This window comes from Nelumbo nucifera, chromosome 8 (assembly GCF_055504915.1).
Source record: "Nelumbo nucifera cultivar China Antique chromosome 8, China Antique-T2T, whole genome shotgun sequence".
Taxonomy (NCBI): Eukaryota; Viridiplantae; Streptophyta; class Magnoliopsida; order Proteales; family Nelumbonaceae; genus Nelumbo; species Nelumbo nucifera.
The window spans coordinates 22,055,991-22,061,633 of record NC_142656.1 but is presented as its reverse complement, the minus strand read 5'-3'; positions in this window follow the sequence as shown (position 1 = coordinate 22,061,633).

The window sequence follows — 5,643 nt, the reverse complement described above, 5'->3', positions numbered from 1 at the left end:
ATAATCATGTTTCACATGATCAGCTGGAACTAAGCTATATATTCACAGCTTGTTTTGAAGGGCTTAACTTTGATTCAGCTGGCTTTGAAGAAGCTACTAAAAGAGAGGTTTATCCCGAGAGCCACCAAAGTGGCTGTACCAAAAATTGGCTCTCCAGATTTTTTTTTTACCATTGTTTTGTAGGCTTCCTTTAGGTGGGCCCCACCTCAAAAGCCAAAGGCTAAAGCGTGAAAGCTCTCTCAAATCGGGCCCAAGGTTTGGCCGCTGTCTGACTGTCTCTATCTAGAGTCCAAATCAAGTTCTACTTTCCTTCCCACAACACCTTATATCAACAACAACACCACCAAAAAATGACAATGGTCAAGTCACTTTCCATGGTTGTTTTCATGCACACGCACACGCATGCACAGACACTCACAGTCGAGCTTGAATTAAAGACTGCTGCCCAAGGATTCAACCCAAACCCAATTCAGCCACACACTGATATATCAGCTCCTAACTTCATCCCAAAGATTGGGTTGAGCTTCACTCCAGTTGCACATTAATGAAAACCTCAGCCCTACCTTCAACACCTTTTCTTTTGAGGGTGTATGGTTAAAAAAAAAAAGGGTCCAAATGACCATATTTCCAAAGCTATTTTCTGCATGAAAGTAAAGTTGATTTGTACATACCATTAAAGTAGCAAGTACACACTGTACACTATTGTCTTATCACTGCAAAAGAAAAAAAAGAGAGAGAATAATAAAAGAGAAGAATGAAGAGATAAAGAAGATGATGAAACTTGAAAGAGAATACCTCAGTAATTCTCCCACCTGCAATAAGTTGGGACAGAAAAAACCAAGCATAAAACCTTAGCTCTATGAAAATGGGTCTCATGCACAAGGAACACTGTTATATTCGCTTGTGATTGGTTACGTAGCCTGTTATACACGCAAGTGTTCACAGCAGATTCCAAAGTCTCTAAGGGGGTCCTTGCTGATCATCAAAATCCAGAGGGCCACTAGTACACTAAAAGTGATGGGAGGCAATTTGGCTGAAAGAAGTGAATGAGTGAAGCTACAAGCATCATCTGTGTCTGGGGTGACCCACCCACAGTTGGCATGGAGACATTCAGAATGAGAGACCCACCCTAGAGATCTCTTAGCCCTAAAGTTCATTCACCCAAATATGATTATCAGAGCCTTACACATTCCTTTGTTCCCCTTAAAATATATACCCCTTTAGAAATCTTATCCCATAGAGTTAGTTGGCTGCTTTTGGCTCTCCTTGTAGGTTTCTAGTCTCCTTTTTAACACTTTTAATATAGCTTTTATAGGGAGAAACCGTGATTTGAGGCAGTGGTTGATGTATGGGTACAATCATGCCCAACTTTAGGAATATAGAACCCGGAGAGAATCTTGGTAGTAACAAATATAACGTCACTGAATGAGCGAATGTGAATGTATTTTAATAGGAGGGTTGGGAGGAGGGGGAGCCAGGTGGTCCCTTTGCAGAAAGAAAAGCAGATCAACTACCAACCATCATAAGATGGTGACCCATCATGATCATTTAGTTATGATGGTCTATGCTCACGCCTAATTTCAATAATTGCCTCTTGGAACCACGCATGGGGATCATTGACTAAAGATAAGCATCCTTTATGGGATCATCTTAGGTGTCAAGCAGTCACATGCATCCCAAGATGGAGTTAATTAGACCCCATAATGCATGCCCAAATGGGTCCTCTAAGGAAGGGGAAAAGGGATATGTCGATGGAAGAGAAAGTGTTGGATCAGTTTGAGTCCAGCCTTAAATCTGACTGATCAGACCCCTTCTCAAAATGGGTTTGGGGTTTAAAGAACCCTAACCTAGGGAAAATCCCAAATGGGTCTTCTGAGGTAAAAAGGATATGTGGATGGAAGAGAAAGGGTTAATTCTGACTGATCAGACCCCATATCAAAATGGGTTTAAGGTAACAAACCCTAATGGGGGGGGGGGGGGGGGGGGGAGAGAGAGAGAAACAGATGATGGATTTGGATTGTTAGGTGGGATGTTGAAACTTAGGGATTGACAGTCAAGCTTGGCTCAAAATGTATAGCTTTTTGACTTGCCAATGTTTTGAAATGGAGGTCATATGTAGATTTGAACTTTAAGACATACTGAGCATATGATTGGCCACAAAATTATATGTCACAGAATTTTTCTATTAGAAAAACATCCTACTTGGCTACTTGCCCATGTAAGAAGGCACCAATTGGTCTATGTCTTGGAGAGAGAGGGAGAGACAAAGTACCATTTAAGTGATCACTAGAAAAGCAATTTTGTATTAACAATGATGGTGATACCCCATGTCCTCGTTATATGAATGATGCAGTTGAGAATCTTAAAAGGTGTAAGTCTAGTTACTTGAGAGAGAGAGAAAGAGAGAGAAATTATAAATACTTGATCACAGAATTAGTGAAACTGTGTATCATGTGTATTTCTCTCTAACATGTATCAACAGTACACATCCCACACATTTCAATGTAGTCCGACACCTAAAGTTAAATGGTGCACGAAAAACAACTTATAACTCAAAACAGTGTGACCTAAAGAGAGAGCCAACCGAAAGGTGGGCACTGGGGAGAGGAGATTGATGCTTTATACCAGCATCCAATGGGTCCCACCAAAATCAAAGTACTTTGGACGACAAAAGCATGTTCTGTTCAGTGAGAATAAAAATGCTTTCTGATTTTCTGATTTTCTGATCTGATGCTCTGGGTCATGGATCTATGCCAGGACCATTGAAGGTTCATGAGCTTTAATGCACAGATTTCCAAAAGATTTGAATGTATACCACACATGCACTGCAACAGTGCAATGGAATCATTCTTTTTCATTGTTCTTTCACTTCCCAATATATGGCTTTAGATGAATCATATCTAACCAACCAATTTGGCTCAGACTTGAAACCAAGAAATGCTGGGTTCCCGTATCACCTCTGATAGTACTTGTTGCAGCAGCAGAATCTTTGATCATATGCACTGTGCCAATTTAGACCAATTTTTATCTCCTTTAATTTTTTTGCTTTTGAAAATTCTATATTTATCCAATATTTTGTTACCCATTTTCTTGTTTAATTAATTCTTTTGTAATCTTTAAGAAGCTCTGTTTTAAACTTGTATAGTTTAATTTATTAGCTTCATCATTTTTAATTACCAATTAATTTCTACTATTTATATCTTTTATTGTTGAGCAAAAGGTTATGAAGCATGAAATTAATATTTTAATTCTAAATATTTAAGCCAGATTTTGATTTTTCTTAACCAATATACATCTGATCATTTATAAGAAGCAGGAATTTCTCTTTAGAAAAATGCAAATGTGGTATCTTGTTTGAACATGATTTTGCACATGGAAGATGAAAAAGCAGCCTAAAATATGCCCACTTATTTTATTAATTTGTCCATGTCAAGCTCGTCTAATATGGCATTTTTTTTACTTAGCCTTCGTAGGGGCCAACAGGTGTTGTACTCTTAGATCTATATGGTGTTTCAAACCATGGACGTTTTTTGGGATCGATTTTCAAGAAAAAAAAAATGTTTATGTTTCTAAGACCCGTTTTTTAAAAAAAAAATGCTTCTACCAGGTAAGTAGTGAGCAACACTATGCTATTTGGTAGGGTGATTTTCATTATCATTTTTCATGTATGTGCTGACAGGTAAGCATCATTTTTTCAACACCATTTTTCATTATCATTTTTTGAGACATGCCTGATTTTTTAATAATCGGCTGAATCAAATAATAAGATACATGAACATTTATTGAAACGCCTATATAGATCTGACATGACACCGTTCTTTTGAAAGACGGCCACGGTTCCAAACATCCCCTAATTAGTGGGTAAAAAGGATACACATGACTCCTTGACTTCTGTGATTTGAACCTGCACCTTCTCAACACGAGGTATAACTTATGACCAACCCGGCACTGACTGTCTCATGACCAAACAATATGAGAGACATTTGAGGTGCAATTGCTGCGAGATATCACTTAGGAGTAGGGGTGTTCATTATATGGTCTAGAGTCTCTAGACTGCCAAACCGCATCAATTCAAACTGAAATTGGTAGTTTGATTTGGTTTGAAAATTCTTTAAACTGTAGTTTTCTGATTTTTCTAAATTTTAGAAACCAAACCATAAACTGGATTATTAATTATATATCTATTATATATAATACATAGGCTGTGTTTGGTTGCAATGCAAATAAATTTGCACTGATGCAAAATAATGGCAGTGCAAATGATCTGAGGGCAAATTATGACCTATTTTTGTTTCAAATTTTAGCTTATTTTGTTCTATTGTAATACAAATGAAGTAAATTAAGACATGAATTAAAATAAAGTAAAACCCCCAAATAAAATTAAAGGAGAATTTGCATTTTTTTCATTTGCACTCTCATGCATTTGCACTAGTGCAAATAAAATTGCTCTGCAACCAAATACACCAATATGTTTAAACTTATTCATTTAACATTTCATATATTATTATTATTTGCTAAAATTTTAACTTGTAATCTGATGCCCAAGGAGCTCTTTATGTTTGAGAAAGTGTGAATGCAATTTATATGATAGTAATAAGTGGCACTTGTTATTTGTTAACATTTCAACCCCTAATAAGTTCAATGTGGAAGTTATATGCATATATGGTAAATATTATTATATAATATTTAAATAAAAAAGTTTATATTAATATATATATAGAGAGAGAAATATTATATATTTTTTATACTAGACTATATATAATTAAATAAAAATTTTTATTTATAAAAAATCATAGTTTTATAATTAACACGGGCCTCTTTATCAACAGAAAATGTGCAAGTCCGAGCCCGATCCTGGCTTGACCATCGGGCCTAAATCTTGAGCCCGAGCCCAACCCTTATATAAAGCTTGAAGCTCGAGCTCGAGGCCAAAGCCCAACCTGTACACAAAATGCCTTATTTTTAGTATACTTTCATAAACTAATATAATATTAATTTAGTAATAATTTATATTTCCTAATAGTAAATTGATATTTATTAATAATTTAAGAAGCATATATATATATATATATATTATATTTATTATATATAAGATAAGTACTTTTTTATATATGCAATAGTACCGGGCCAGGCTTATTCGAGAAAGCCCAAGCTCGAGCCCACGAGCCTAAAATTTTGTCCAAGCCTGAAAAATAATCGGTCAAGCTGAGCTAGGCCATCCGGGCTACCTGGCCCATGAATAGGTCTAATTGTATATATAAACAATTGTATACATAAAAAATCATATGAAATAAAAATTTAAACATCTTTTTCAATTTTTTAAAAAATGGACCTCTCATAGCTTGGCCTAGTCCACGATTTGGCCTGGCCTAATGCTCAGCCCAACACAACCCAGTTTACACCTCTACTTGAACCCGCCTAATATCGGGAATGGGGTGGGGAAATTCGAGGATTCCCCATCCTTGATGAGAAGTGGGGTGCATTGACCCTAAACTCGCCCAATATTGAGGAGTGGTTGCCTTACCTTGAATTCACCTGACACTAAGGACAGGGCAGGGATGGGGTAGAGTGTCTTGACTATGGGGTAGGGACAGGGACGGGGTGCCCCGCTCTGAACCCACCCCGTTGTCATTCCCATATAAT